We start from the raw sequence: 16,380 nt of genomic DNA on the forward strand, positions 1-16,380 counted from the left end.
AGAAAAAGTCTATGAAGTTGGAAGATATTCTTGCCCATTTCAGGTTCTGTTTGAAGAAGGGTCTATACATAGTCACATGTATGTTCAATTATTCATTTTCCAGGAGGTGTTTGAGTCAGGGAGAGCAGGCTCAGCACATACCATAAAAACACTCCTGCTCTCTCCTCTCAAGATCTGCACTACAGGTCAAACAAGCTACACTCAGTCATGGGACATTAAGTCCCTGGATCTTGAACTCCAGCTGACTGCCTCACCCAAGATTTTGGGCTAAACAAGCATCTCCCCAGCCTGGATGTTAAGTGAAGAAGTCAGCGGGTCAGGCTTATCTTAACCCCTCTGCCAAGAGAGCACCTCTCAGGACAGCTTAGCACAGCCCAGACCCTCCCCAGACACAGCAAGGAATCAGTCAAGCACAGTTTTTTTCCACCTCCTTCCCTACGACAAAAACCTACCTCCCCTCATTCTAATCGCAGTGCAGGAGACACAGCCCTTTTCCAGCTGTCTGGGGGATAGCTGAACTCACAGCTGGCCAGCCCAGTCCCCACACACAGCTGGAGCCTGGCCCAGCCCTCTTTAACCCCTTCACCACAGCCACAGGTGAGCCCCTCAGTGGGCACAGGCAGGGAATGGGGGTTCCCACACTGGGGAAGCACTGTCTGGCTGTCACTGGACTGGTTAAACCCTCTCTAATTGCAGGTGCTTGGCACAGGGCATGGGGTTGTGCAGCTCCACGTTCCCTGCCTGGTGTGTCCCCAGCTCTGCTCAGACTTGTGGCCTCTCTGGGGCATGAGGAGTTCTAAGTTTGAAGCTGGGTGGGAGCCTTGATCCCTTGGAAAGCCAAAATCCCAAATAGATAGAACCATAGAATGGTTGGGTTGGAAGGGGCCTTAATGCTCATCCAGTTCCACCTCCTGCCATGGCAGGGACACCTCCTGCTGCCTCCTGCTCAGGGCCCCATCCAGTCTGGCTTTAAACACTTCCAGGGATGGGGCATCCACAACTGATCAAGATCAAAAGTTTCACAGGACAGCGATGTATGAGAAGTGGAAATAACCCAAGCTGAAGGCAGACAGTTAAAAACAGGTCTGCAAGGAAGGGCTCTGACCACTGGGCTGTGATTATTAAACAGGACAGTCCCCATCCCCATCTTGGTGTCTTGAAAGGTCTTGAAAGTCTTGAACTCTGCTCAGTTCCTTGGAGGAGCAGCTCTGGGTGTCCCTGCCAGGGAGTGGCCAGCATCTGTCCATCAAGTGTTCTCCATCTAAAATATCTGACAAAATAGGGGGAATCACAAATGAAGTGAAGTGAAATACAGATTATTTTCTCCAGTTTGTAAACCCAATCAAAAGAGTAATCAGCCCAGAGCTTAAGTCCTCCTAGCCCCAGTCTGTTCCCCAGCTCCCACCACCCCAGCTCCACAGCCCACAGTCATATGGAATACACCTTTTTGGAGATATAAAACTCCTCTTAAAAAAACCCAAAAAATAAATAGGAAAAGTAGACTGTTTTACCCATGGTACTTTAACAGAAATCTTCTTCAGTGGGACTATTTTAAAATCAATTACTCATTAAATATGGGGCAAGAATGGGGAAGACAGGGAGCCACTGTTACTGGCCCCTTTTTTGGTTTCAAACCTAACCAGAGACAACAGTCAAACTTGGGACAATCCTGGGTAAACCACAAGAGATGGCAGCACTTCTCATCATCCTAAAACAACAACATTTTTCCAAGTTTTTTCAATCAAAAATGCTAGTAAGGCCACCCTGGAATTTGCTACCATTTTTTCCTTACCCAAAGCTATTTTTCAACAGAAGTATTGAGTTTACATATTAATACCCCACTAAAAACAGGATGAAGAGATTGGAATGTTGGAGTTACTGATTTGCTTGGGATTTTCTAAGAAAAAATAAAATAATTCTGTTCTACCAGTTTTCTTTATTTTTTTCTCTCTTTTCCTTTTTCCCATTAAGTGACTGTTTCAAATTAATAGAAAGAGGATGCAGCATTTCTTGGGTTTTATTTTATGGGTTTTCCCAGCATATGGAATCCTTTTAAACATGAGAAGCTGTGGGTAATATGTTATTATATGCATATTTTAAGTTAACCATTCTTTATATCTTTCTCAAAAGAAAAGATTTATCATGTTTATGTCTGAGAAACATGTTTATTTGGAAGATTTACTCCAACTCTACTTATTTCCTATACAGGGAAGTCAACTGGAAAACCATACTAGCATTTTTTATAATTAAAATTAGGGTGGAGTAGAATGCAATCACTGCTTGTTTCTTTTCTAGATCATGGAAGCTTTCTGTAAATCAGACTTGACAGGTTTAAAATGTTATTTTCTGAGCTTTGTTCCTTTGCCAATAAGTCCATTTTTCGGGTGGTGACAGAAACCCTGACCTGTGATGCCAGTGAGCCCGTTGGCACATCTGAGAGATCATGGGAACCCACATTTCCAAACGTGGCACTAAACTGAAATGCAGCTCCTTGGAGAAGACATGAAGGGAGAAAGGAGCAAGGGGAAGATCCTAAACCCTTGGCATCATCTGTGGCCATGGAGAGTTCCACGTCTCCCAGGAGCTGCTGAGCACTGCTGGAGAGCAACAGTCATGGGTGAGCTGAAAAAAATAAAAGCAGTCAAAATCAAACCCACAGTATGAAAATGTTAAGAAAATGTGTACATGACCCTGTTCACCTCTCCTTAACAGAGATGTCATGATGGGAGGTACTACTGGGCTGCCATGGGCATTAATAAACCTTCCTAAAAGCTTCACTAGTGACACTTTACCTATATCCATTGCCAGCCATAGGTAGTATCCATAGACCTGTGGAAACATTTTCTGAATCTAGAATTTGAGCTGATACTGAGTCCAGCTGAAATCCAAGTACACAGTTCACTTTCCTCCTTTCCCACAACCACAGTACCAGAATAGGAAATGTCATAAGTCCCAAAATGGATGTCTCCAAACACAACTGAAAACTTACATTAAACTGACAGGAACTAAAGGGAATAGTAGTTTTACATAACAATTGCCTACTGTAAAGAAAATTTCATTTTTTGGCTCAGGAAAGACATTTTAATTACATGGGGAAAATGATATGAAATTGTTACTAAGCGCTAACTGAGGAGGCAGGTTTTTGGATTCAAACTGGCATGACTTTAGGATTTTGTCAGGATATGTGTTTAGTGTTCCTGTGTGTCAGAACTGGCAAGTCATGCTGAATGTAACATTTATCTCCTCTCTGTGCTGCAGTTCCGTGTTGATCTGAGATTTCACCAGAGGGTGACACCAAGCTAATGAGGCAGACTCTGATACGTGCTCACACAGACTGCCCCTTCCCAAACTCCTCAACCTTTGGGGAAAATCAAAAAATCATAGAATATCCTGAGTTGGAATGTACCCACAAAGATCTTCAGCTCCTGGCCCTGCACAGGACAGCCCCAGGAATCACACCTTGTGACTGAGAATGTTGTCCAAATGCTTTGAAGATGTAATTCAGTTCTGAATTGCTGTAGGAAACAGAGTGATCACATTCCCCAGAGAAAGAAGTGATACTGGGGGGAAAAGGGGGGAGGTTATATGAACTCCTGAGGCCAATGCCAGTTGGAAGGACCAGGAAATCTGATGTCTGGGGTGGGGGGGTGACAGGCAGAGAAGGAGCCTCTGGCATGGAGGTGTCTACATTCAGCAGCTTCTGAGCATCCAGGTGGCCTGTGGGAGCTGATAACTGACTGAGTTAAACCCAGACTTTTCAGACCTTGTTCTGGAGCACTCACCCAGGAGACCAATGCAAGTGGGTCTAACCAGCAGCTTGGGATTACTGCCCCATTCTGCACAGGCACCTTCATCCCACAGTGCCACCCCCACCCAGATGTCCTCAGGAGCTGGGCTCCATTATGAGGGCTTCCACATTTTGCTGTTTCAAAGGCAAACAGAGCTCAGCAGTGGGGCAGTGGGCACTGCCACACCAGCCTGCAACATCAGGCTCAGGCAATACAGACATACCCACCTCCTGTTTGTGCCCAGCTCAGCCAGCCAAGGACAGGGGAGTTGAGCAGCCCTCCTGTGACTTCTTCCTGAGCAGAATATGCGAGGAGATGGAAAACACCATGGAAGAGTCAGGCCAACCCTATCAGACAGGGCTGTGACTGGCCATGAATCAAGAACCTGTAAGGAAGATCAGAGACAACAGTTTCTTTTTGTGCCTCACTTCGTATCCACTTGAAGAGCCTTTGTTGCTCAACAGTCTGTACATCCATTTATTTATTTTTTTCCCACAGCTATCAAACCACATTGATTTTCAGTCATTTTAACCTGGGCAGGATCAGCAAACCTAGTCCCTCAGGTGAAAAGCCAGGCCGGCGAGGAAACGACTCAAGCTGGCTGAATTATCCGATTCACAAGACTTTGTGTCATAAGACACAAAGAATTGGTTTGCTTTGCTTATGAGAGCCGAGGGAGGGATGGCACAGAAGGCTAAATCCTCTACATCCCCCTGGTACATACTTCATGCTCTGCTGTCGATGCAGGCAGGAACGTTTCCAGGGCTTACGACGCAGTTGGCAGTGTCTTTCCAGAAAAGGACCTCTACGGAGCAGGCTCATGGCTGAATTACATCCCAGCCCTAGGGAAGATGGTTTCTTCAGTTCCCCTTCAAGGTCAGTTGTGGGGTAACATATGTTATTCGTCTCTCAGTCTTGCTAACAGAAAATCTGACTGAGCAACATGTGGAAACTGGGAAATGAAAATAAACAGAATGAATAAACACATTTAAAGGGCTTGCGGGGAGATAGAATCCTGACCTGCGCATAACATCCTTACCAACGGGACAATGCTAAACGAAATTTGGGATTTGCATCTTGATGGGTATGGTAAATTTGAACTCTACCTGACTTCAGCACATCTGCTAAGCAAATAGAAAATCTTTTATTGCAGATGTATGGCACAAAGTCGGTGTAAGCTCTGGGAACCTGCAAGCTCAGTGCATTTGTGCATAGAATTTTGGAGGTTTTTTGGTATTTCACTCAGGCATTCTTTTTAATAATTAATATGGACCAAGGTCTTTAAGAGAAATTAGTGTGTTTAAATGGTGTTTCAGCCCTTCAGAGGATGAACATGTAAAGGCTCTGTGTTCCCAGCTCTGCCTCTCCTCATGCTCCAGCCACACTTTGGTCCTTGCCCAGAGCCAGCCAGGCAGAGCTGTGGAGCCCACACTGAGCCATGAGGAGGGGAGGCAGCCTTGACAGCCCAATGGGAACCCTTCTGCCTCCTTGGTGGTTCCTCTCCAGGATGGCCTGGGCACAAGATTCAGTGCAGCCTCAGTTATTCCTGCTGGGATCTGCACTTTGTCAGCACAGCCTGGGGACACGTCAGCAAAACCCAGATGTTGTCTCAGGTACCCAGTAGTCTAAAATGGTTCTTGTTATCTGTGTTGTGTGCTAGAATCTGTGTGGTTGTAGCTCAAAGGGTTGTATACCCTAGACATCCAGGACTGCTCTTCCCTGCATGCAGCAGCTGAAACCAGACCCCATGGCAGCACTGCAGTCCTGCTCACGCAGCTCTCATCTGTACAGTCATGTTTGCCATTCCAGCCCTGGTAAAGAGTTCCCTCACTGGCTCACCAATGCTTCAGCACACCCACTTCTATCCTAAGATTTGGCTAAAGATCAGAGCAGTTTGGTTATAATAGCACTTGGCAGTAAAAGTCTACCAAGAAACCTGGCCTGAGCAGCTGAAAGAAGAGCAGTGGAGCAAAGTACAAGAGATGATTAAAAGAGACTCCAGAAGGAAATTTCTGGGCATCCCTTGCAACCACCATACCCTTGGATTTCTATTTTTGCCTCATTTCTCTGTGTAACACTTTTGTTTTCATTCTTCCTTCCCTTTTTTCTTACAATTAACAAGGGAGAAGGATGAAGTGTGAAGTCAGGTTCCGAATACCTGCCCGAGCCTGTGTGTGTGCGTGCAGGCACGTGGGCACAGGAGCACTGCCAAGGAGAAGAGCTAGAGCCAGGCTAGTGAAAAGAAGTAAAAGTGAAGAAGGCACAGGGAAGTGGGTGTAAAAGTAGAAAAATTATCACACCAGTTTCTCTTGGCCAGCTGGCATAGCTGCTCTGCTAGTGAAAACTTAGAGGATTTCAGTGCAGTGTATTTCTGAGGTAATACAACTAAACTCAATTACAGAACATCACACAAATAGGTATTTCAGCATTTTCAATGGGAGCACTGATGCTGGAACTGAAGAGCTTTTGAGCTGGAAGCAAAAACTAAACCTGCCTTTGCTTTAGTAATTCATGTAACATCATGAGACAGGCCTGGGCTTCCCCAGATATTCCCCAGAGCTGGAGGATACTAATGTCAAATCTAGGACAAGGAACTCTTCTTGAGGGAGTCCTGAGGATTGATTACTGTTACAGGCTTCCTGATGGACAAGATTTTGTTTCTGAAGATCCCATGGCTACGGATGTGCTCCCTGAAAAGCAGGTTTTGCAGTGCATCTTGCATCACAGGGCCAGGTCCTGGACCTACATCAAAGCCTTCACCTTATGAGTCGCAGCAGACATCAAGATGTGCTGCCTGCTCTGATCTGTGCAGCAGCAGCTCTGCCCACGCTGGGCAGGGTACCACACCTCACACCACCCCAGTGATGCCAGTGGCATCCCAGGAAATAGCCCTAGTTCCAGGTAGGAAAAGGCTCAGCCATCAGTCCAAGCTGGAATAGAAATCAGGCAGGTTTTCTACCAAATTATTTCTGTGCTTTGTGGACTGGTCTGCTGCAGCATATTCACGTGGAATTCATTAGCACATCCCTTCTGTTAATCCTCACCGGGTTTAACACAACAGTATACATTGATTTTTCCTGGCCTCTAAGGAGAGCTGTGTCAAGTCAGAAGTATGTGCTTTGGGACAGGCTGAACCCAGGAAGCTTGGCCCTTGAGACATAAGAGAAATCAGGGCTTTGAATGCTCACTTGGAGGTTCAGGTGGTGTGAACTACTGTTATGACTCAAAGGAAAAATTCTGCCTCTCGAGACCCTTCACCTTTGCCACATCCTACTTTAAATATCAAGATCCTCCACTATTATCCCAAGGAGACTGTTAGACAGATCCAATACTTGGACTCCAACCACAAAACAATAAAGAACGGGCTCCAGATTTAAAGATACCCCCTCAGACACATGCCCCAACAAAATGGCTTTAGAGTTCACCAAACAGGACATCCACCACTCCACCATCCCATGAATCCCCAAGAACTGGGAGGTGGCTCTGCAAGTTTGCTGCTGACAGTCTCAGCAACTGGAGGAGAAAAAGATTCTCCTTCTTCTGCCAGCTGTGAAACTGAGCCCCATCCAAACAGCTTGGCTTCAAGGCAGCCACCTAATGATTCCCAGGCTCAGCTGAACATCTTTATCCCTCTAAACACCATATGATTTGGGATAGATTCTGTGGTTTTTCTGGACTACCACCACAAATAAACATGAGACACTCCATGAAGATAAGGGTAGGGGCCATCTGCACCCTCAGAGGAGCCCAGAGCATCAGAGCAATCACAAACACACAGACATCACTTCTTTAAAGCGCTGGCAGTGCAGCACCAGTCGTATAATTCAACCACACCAGTGCTGCCAAAACACTCCATGATATCCCATCAGGAGCCTCCCTGTGTACTCCTGTCCTCACCCTGGATCCCCAGCGCTGCTCACACATGGAACAAAACCCTACTGCCATGGAAAAGCGTGGGGTGGCAATGGTGGGTGCAGCCCCAGTGGGGCAGGGCGGCCTGGGAGCAGGGATGCAGGAGCGGGAAAGAGATGGATATCGTCCCTGGTAGAATTTTAGGGAAGAAAAGGAAGGAGGTGAGCAATAGGAAGCAGACTTACCTCACCTTTCAGAGCTTGATCAGACTTGCAGGGAGATCTGTGTAATTTATTTCACCATCCCTTTTAGATGTTGAGCACCCAGTTGCATCCAGCCCTGAGTGACAGCCAAGAGCAGATGTAAAAACGTAGATGTCCAAGTGCAGATACGTGGAACTCTTACACTTTCTGGAAAACTTTATTAATATTGCAACCTAGAACTCTGTTCCACCCTAATAATCTGGAGATTTCATTCTATACTTAGAGATAAATCTCCAGAGCCCACGTGTCCTCTACTGCCAGGTTGACAGTGGTAGGGAATCTGTCCACTTTTTATTGTCTGTAATATGTAATTTATTATCCAAAACATTGCTTCGTCCATAAAAATTTCTCTACAACCTATTTTATAATAAATCATTTGTGGAGTAAGTCACACTTCCCAATTTGAAAATCTACCCTATATGCCTATATGTTTTTTGTGAATATATTCATTATTCAGAATGATCGGGTGCATAATGTGAGATCTAATTCTTTGGCCTACATAGCTTACAGGATAGTTGAAGTAAAAATAATTTTGATGTCATGTTATGGCACAGGTTATGTTTCTTGTCCATTATTGTATATTCAAGTACTCAAGTTCTTGAAGTTGGGCATCTAAGGCTGTATTTGAGCACAAGAAAATTTGAGAAAAGTGTTACCTATCTACTTTTCTGTCATTTTCAGGAAAGACAAAGCATTTAGGAGAAAGATTTCTAAGAATAATATTTTAAAATTTCCATGCATTTCAGCAGCTCTTCAAATAACAGATGATTATTGTTATTACTGCTATCATGAGGTTTTGGTAATCTCATAATATCCATGTCAAGTTATTTCTCATTGCCAGAATTTGCATCTTCAATCTGGGCTAAAAAACAATCATTAAGGTAATAATCACGTGCTCAGCCTGCACATTCTGATACCTCTGGCCCTTGCAGCCCAGCTTCACACTTTTCATGTGCTGGTAGATAATCCAGCTCCTAAAAGCTGACTCCCTCTTTATCTTTATGTGACGCTGGCCTGCAAAGTTCAAGGTAAGGCCATTGTGTCTTGAGTCTATTTTTATTGTACAAAACACTGGATGGAACTTAATTATTTTTTCCATCTGCCAACCATTTTGACTAATTGAACCCTTTGGAGCCAGGAGTCAAGGTTTCCCAATGTAAGCCAGACCCTGGAACTCAGCACTAGCAGAAATGTTGAAAACTCATGAAGGAATTTTTGGTTCTGAGGTTTGGTTCTGTTTTCCAGAGTCTGACCAGGATTCAGAAGAAACCCAAATCCTCTCCTGCATATACATTTTTTTAGGTTCTTTCAGTGTCTCAAATTTTCCAGGCACTAAACATTCCCATTACCAAAACAGAGAAAAAGTAAAAAATTGAAGGATATAACTTAAAGCCACAGTCATATGGAAAGTCCCAGCAAAGGTTCAGAGTTCCATTATTTTGGCAAAAGCAGAGCATGCTTGGGCAGCATTAATAATGAAGCATAACTTTATGCTGGAGGGTTTCAGAAGAGCATTTTGTACTGAAGACCAGATTTTTGACACTTCTGCAGTATATTTTACCATGATTTTTGCTAGAATTTTTCCCCTTACAAGGGTAACTACTGTGGCCCATAAGTTCCATTCCATATTTTATTTGTTTGATAACCAACAACTACATTTCCAACTGTAATAGCATTTTACCTCTGATTTTTGCTCAGGACGTGAAAATTTTGGGATTAGCCACTCTTCCAGCAGTGGGAGATCACCAGGACTGAGAGGTTAGAAGCTCTGTTTTCCAGCAGTGACTTGTAATAAAACCCTGGTGAGATCAGGTAGTGAAGCCTCCATGGGTGGCTTGTGCCTCTTGGTTTCAGCTTTGTTTCTGCCTTTAGTTCTTTTCAGAACATGGTATAATTAACGTGGCACTTCCATGCTGATGACTCCAGCTTCATTCATCTCATGCTCTTTCTGCTGCTGCTGTTTCTTTCCCCAGCAGTTCCTCAGCTTGCCACCAGCATTAATGATGTGCCACTAGAGATGCTTCATCCTTTTCATGTCTTTTCAGTGTGGCCATTAGGAAGCAGAAGTTTCAATGGCTTCTACCACCACGTTTGTTTCCCTTGACAGAAAACTCATTTTTCAGAATAGCTGTGATACTTTGGAAATGCTTTGCAGAAATCAGGGATCTGTCTGAAATTCTACACTGGAGGCAAATGAAAATTTCTAATAGATCTGGGTCTTAGTTCCGCTAATTTCAATGGTTCGTTTCGCTGTTCTGGCAGTCAGGATCCATTAGTGGAACAGAAGGAGAAGCATGTATAATGCATGTACAGCAACCACATTCTAATCTCAAATTTCTTTTTTTCTTTTAAGTTCTTATTTTTTTAAATAAATATATAATGAGTTACTGACAGTACTTAACAATATCTTATACTAGACACTGTAATACCAAATAAATACTTAATTTCTGCTTTCCTGCAACTTCACTAGGATTACATCATGTCAGATTACTCTAAGTCTGCTTTAACCCAGTTTGAAAACACTAGTTATTCAAAGATCCTTACAATTCTTAATTTCATTCCTTGAAATACCTTTTCTTTTGGTTCCTTTATACAGTTTTTCAACAGAGCTGTTAAGTCAGAACAAGCCTGCAAGGGAGGAAGCTGGCAAAGCAGAAATGCTGTATCAGCTCACAGCAGAGCTCCCTCCCTTCCTCTCCTGCTGGCCAGCAGCACCTGGTTCTGCTGGGCAGGGAGATCACAGAATGGTTTGGGGTGGAGGGGAGATCATCCAGGGGCAGAGGTGCCACCCAGCAGCCCAGGCTGCTCAGGGATCCATCCCACCTGGACCTAATTCAACCTTTGGACAGCTTGAAGCGGTAGCAAACTCACCAATGGTTTTTGTGATGCACAAAAGCATCTAAAGAGAACATGAATCCAATTCTTACCATGAGATAGCATGTGGTTTTGATCTATTGGCCTGCTTGTAGATCAGGACCACTGAGTTAGAAGGGAGGTGTGCACTACCTTCCTCCACCCAGAGAAGTCATTAACATATGCTCCCTGCCATGAATTAAATTAGTTTAGATTTTCCTGACAATGCAAAAAAACTCATGAAGCTCTGCTCTATAGGGCTGCAAAGTAACCCATTTGAAAAGACTTTTGCAGCTTTTGTTTATCATTCCATATGATAAACAGCTACCTCCCCAAATTACCAGGAAAATAAATTTTAACCATTCAGCAAATAACAAAAATTGTGTTTTAATGATAAATAAAAAGTCACAAAGCTCAGCAGGTTTTGCTGAGAACCATTAATGAGGGAAGATGGTGAGACCTGTAACTTTACCTTCCCTTTTGTTAACACTCTTTTCCATCTGCAATCTATACACTTATATAAATATAGGTTCCTTACATAAAATTTAGAGAGCAACACCTAGATTTTGATGCTTATTGTCTTTCAATTGCTGCCTGATCTGGTGTTGAAGTCTTCTAAAAAGCTGAAATGATTGAGTTCCTAATCCTACTGTGTTTCTCTGCAAATCAGCACCATAATGATGACATTAATTATTGTTGCCTTTGACTTTCCTTCCTTTGTAAATATCAGCTTAAAAACCAACTATTAAAATAGCCTTCCTGTGTTAGGAAGCACCTTATCTTGTACTTTCGTGTCCCTGTAACATCTGCCCATGGTACTCTGAACTTTGCTGCTGCTCCCAATTAAAAGCAAAACAAAAAAACCCAAATAAACTTGATAATACTTTGTTGAAAAAGGACTTAAACAATATCCTGCTTGTTGGAGAAAACCCAACACGATGTGTTCCTTTAGTGTAGGAAATAGGATGCAGTCTTGGAACACAATAAAGCCCACCAAGTGCCCTTCCCTTACCTCTGCCTTCTGATCCCATCCCTGTGCTCCACAGGCCCAAAGCTCACAACACTTGTTTTCTGCCTGGTTATCCAAATAGGAGATACTGCTATCTCCTCAATTTCCACCATTTTCTGGCAATCTGTAAGGCCTTGTTTTGTGCTGTGCATTTGGAAATACTCACTCACCCTTTTGCACTCTTAAAATGTATTTTAAATGGATAAAATGTCTTCTGTACAAAAGCTTTAAGACTGACTATTTATTTGTTTGTGTCTGCCAGTGAGATGTGGGAATTGCTTTACCTTGGGTATGTGTTGCAGGTCTCTGTAGCAGACCTATCTGAATTCAGCTGTTACTCTGGTTTAACTGAATGAACAGATTTACACAACCCTGTCCCAGGCACCAAAACCCAAACCATCAAAAAAATGGGATTTATGCCAGCTAGTATCCAAACTGTAGCTAGTCTAAAAATACACACGTGAGAGAAAAGCACAAGGTAGTGATTCCTTTGGGCTTGAATTTAGCCAAAGTTGTATTATTTGTGAATGCTGAGCTCATTTTGCCTGAACCAGCAGTGCACATACTGACAGCAGGCTCCCTGTGAACCCTGCCACAGCAGCCTGGGGAGAGGTGAGCCCTGTTAGACTCCTGCTGCCTGAGCATGGGACACTGAGCCCCAAACTGACAGACAATAGATGATGACCAGACTGATGCAGAGACAAACAAGACAAGATACCACCGCAAAGTCTCTGGAAACAAAGGAAGCAGGCAGGGGAAACCTGTTTCACTCCCATTCTCACGTTTAACTGTGGCCAGTTGGCTGTTCACAGCATTTTGTGCAGGCAAAAATGCAATAAAAAGAGAGCATGAGCACAGGCAGGGTTGGTACTGGTGACAGAACAAGCCACAGGATCTTCAGCATCACACAGCAGTGGGTGTTTTCCCAGAGAAGCTCCTGCTGGAGAAGACACTGCAGAGTTAGATGGTGGGATGAACATTTTCCATCTCAAAATGGGTGTTGGCTCCTGTCAAAAGAGTGTCTCAATCTCTTCCCAAGAAAGCCATTGCCAGTACTTCTCCACAACTTGGCATGATCATCTGTCTCTTTTCCAGAGAAAACTGCTGCCCTGTCTCCACCCTTCCATGTGATAGGGGAGGCTTAGCAACCACATGTAGCTCTCAGTGACAGACATGAGGTGAAGAGCACTCCAGTATCTAAATAAAGGAAAATATAAAGGTTCTTTGTCAAGCTACTGCAGACACAGGATGGGAAATGCCTAAATGCACTGTTAAAAATCTTTTAAAAGACAAAGCAGAAAGCATCTCTGAGATTTTTCAGATTTTAGGTAAAGAATGGTTCATTTGAACATGATTTATAAAAAATGCATTAAAAGTTTATCAGAAAACTCATGGGGTTAATTAGTGCTTGAAAGCATTGGTTCAGATGTCCAGTCTTCAATGGGGAAATGATCAGGCCCCATTGAAGGACAATCAGGAGTCCCATTCAGAAAGGATTATCAGGAACAGAGTCATTTCTGTCTGAATTTCAGACTTCTGCACACTGTCCTCAGAAAAATCCTGGCAAGCACTCTTACAATTACTATAGTCAAAAAAAATCTTCAAAAGGATTTTTTTTCAAATTCCTCAATTATTTGCAAATAGATGACATTTAGCTACATATCACTAAAATTCATAATCCTCTTAGAGACATGTGGTCTTGATTTGGCACTATTTGTTTCCATTTGATGGAATTCTGTGACTCTGTATCAGATAATTGCATATTTCATTTGCCTTGCATATTGAACTGAGGTCTGAATGCTGCTCTCCCAGCCCAATTACTCCAGACTAATGAACAGCAAGCCAGAATACAGGGCTGGAAAACCAAAATCAAGGAGAACAATAATCAATGGACACTATATGTTTTTTTTTTCAAGAACATACAGTGGTCAGTGCCGAGCTGAAGTTTTATTTGTTTATACAATTATCCTACTTGGAACTCCCCATCTGGAGCAAACTTCAGAAAATGTTTCATCCGAGTATTGAGTGGTACCTTCATCACTTATTATATCTTTCATTTTACACCCACAATTAATATTACTCACAAATGAAAACCCTCAGTTGCCTGTCTGCATCATTTATCCACTTGATTGATAGCTGATGCAACTATTTTGGAGTGCAAAAGAGCGTCTGCATATTTGGAGGCTACTTTAGCTGTCTAATTAGGCTTTTAACTCTGTGTGATGCAGAAAACATCTTCCAGCATGCTCCATCTCCAGATTCTTTCATAATATATAATGATCAATTTTGGACCACCTAAAGAAGTAAGAAACTACCAGTTTTATGTTCTGCTAGGAAAGGAATATTGAAAATAATTTTAATTAAAGGAAAATGTAATGGGATGATGAGCTCACTGGCACAGTAAATGCACACCTGCCTCAATATCAAAATTAAGATAAATACCAAAACGTCTCAACATTTCAGTTAGCATGTTAAGACATATTTTCAAAATATCCAAGAGAACTCTGTCTCTCACATAAAATGAAGTGGACTCCTTCAGATAATTCTACAGGCATTCCTACACCTATCTGGAAAAGTGTATCTTGACTCCTTCCTCTAAAATGAACAGTGTGTATCAATGTTCAAGACATAGGAAAAATATTAAAAATCTCAACATACTCATGTTCTTCTCAGAAAACAACCAGTCCTACAACACGTGCTTTAAATTACAGATGAGCCTCTGCACATCACTGAATGAGGAGGGATTTTGGCATGTATTTACACCCTTTCTGAATAGGGAAAAAGAGGAAACTGTTTAGGGCTTGGTACCACTTATGCTCCACTTGCATAAATGGGAATTAGCCAGCAGAGAGTTCCTAAAAAGCCTCTCTGCTCCAAGGGGTGACCACGCTACGGACGCGCTTCCGCGACAGCTCGCGCACAGAGCGCCCGGTCCGCGTAAACAGGAAACCAGGTCTGCTTTGTCATGAGGGAAAACTCTTCCCTGCCAGTCACTCCTTCCATGACAAAACAAAATTTCCAGGCTGGGACATCTGAGTGGTATCAGCTGTCATGGCCTGACTAAAATCAGGAAAATTCTTTCCGCTACGGTCGCCACCACCAGGAGGTAGATGGTTAAATGATGGGATAGTAATTAAGTATATTTTTTAACATGGATGACCATCTTAGGGGACATACAGGAAATGAAGTTAAGTATACTACAGCAGTACAATCTAGGATAATATCCATCCCTCCTCTGGGGAAGTTTCCCACAATACCTTATCCTCAGGGCTTACTTCTTATTTACAGTATATGCCTAGAGTAGAAATTCAAAGGAGTACAACCTTGCAGTACATTTGGGGGCTTCTGAAATGTTAATCATTATAAGAAAAATCAAGAGCATCTTTTTTTTTAAATAACACCAGGTTTTCTGCAAAATTATGATTGGTTACATTCTGATTTTCTAGGTTTGTTGCAAATAGAAGTGAATCGGACAACACTCGCCATCATAATTGCTTTCTATGTGAAGAGGTCTTTTTCAGGCTGGGCTGGCTGCTGCTGTTTTAATCAGAAGGTTGTCTATTTGTATGTTAATAGTTTCATCCTGGTTTATTAGGCTTGTTGATGAAAAAGCAAAAATCAGATGCTTTACTATTTTCAAGCTCCACTATTAATCTGTGATTTTTTTTTGGTGCTAACACAGAACCATTTCAGCATCCTCTGCCTTAAATCCTCTTAATGAAAGCATGAAGAATGACAAAATACTTCCTTTCATAAAGCAGAAGGCTGTGCCAATTCACTTTCAACATGCTCATTCAGTGGAACTGAGGTAAATATGTTGCTCCACAGGTGCTTCTCCTTGCAATAACATACTCCCTAGTAATCCATTAAATTCATCTCATGCTCTGTTTAGTGCCTGCTCTGTGAACTGCCTAGCTGGTTAAGGTCATTGTGATAATAGCGCCAGGTTAAACAGCATGGGTGTGTTGAACTCTGACATCCATCCACTTTGCCCACAATACAGATAAGAAACCACGGGCAGCTTTAGAGGTGTAATATCTACTCAGACCAACACGATCTTTTACCCTCTCCATCTCCTTACAAGCCAAAAACCTCAGATTAGAAAAATATCTTGAACCTCAGGACTCCTTAAAATAATATAGGGCATTTAGAAACAAAAGATCAGTGACTGGAAGCTTTTCTGTCTGTTTGCACTTAGTGGAGGAGCCTGAATGATGGGCAGGAGGAGCAGGAGTGTCCCAGGGGGTGCCAAAGGGTGGTACCTGTGCTCAGGTGATCCAAAACAGCCCCACTGCTCTCCTGGTACCTGGGGAGGAACCTGAGAGCCATCACTGCTTTGTTCACATTATCTTCCCTTTGCAGGTTTAAAAACAAGCTGGGTATAACTCCTGGATGATAACCTCTTTCATTATGGAGTTCCTGTTAAAGGCAGACAAATAATTGCCAGTTAGTAAGTCACTATTAAATTCGGCCCAAATTCAGCCCAAGCAATCCTTACAAAAGCCTGACGGGTTTTATTTTATTATTTCCTTTGCAGGGTGTTGGGAAGTGTAATCACTGGTAACTAATCAAACTTCTTTCAAATACCCACAAATATATAAAGAGAATGAAATGA

General features: G+C 42.9%; 1 long non-coding RNA gene across 1 annotated transcript; it reads right to left on the reverse strand.

Moving 5' to 3' along the window:
• Positions 1-1,999: 1,999 nt before the first annotated feature.
• On the reverse strand, positions 2,000-10,642 carry LOC111934467 (uncharacterized). The gene is made up of 5 exons (XR_002867232.2): positions 9,585-10,642; positions 7,886-7,979; positions 4,513-4,740; positions 4,016-4,173; positions 2,000-2,622 (listed from the first exon to the last, which is right to left on the reverse strand). It is a non-coding gene; the product is annotated as an uncharacterized LOC111934467 (long non-coding RNA).
• Positions 10,643-16,380: the final 5,738 nt, after the last annotated feature.

The sequence above is a fragment of the Cyanistes caeruleus genome, chromosome 12 (assembly GCF_971803275.1).
Source record: "Cyanistes caeruleus chromosome 12, bCyaCae1.hap1.1, whole genome shotgun sequence".
Taxonomy (NCBI): domain Eukaryota; kingdom Metazoa; phylum Chordata; class Aves; order Passeriformes; family Paridae; genus Cyanistes; species Cyanistes caeruleus.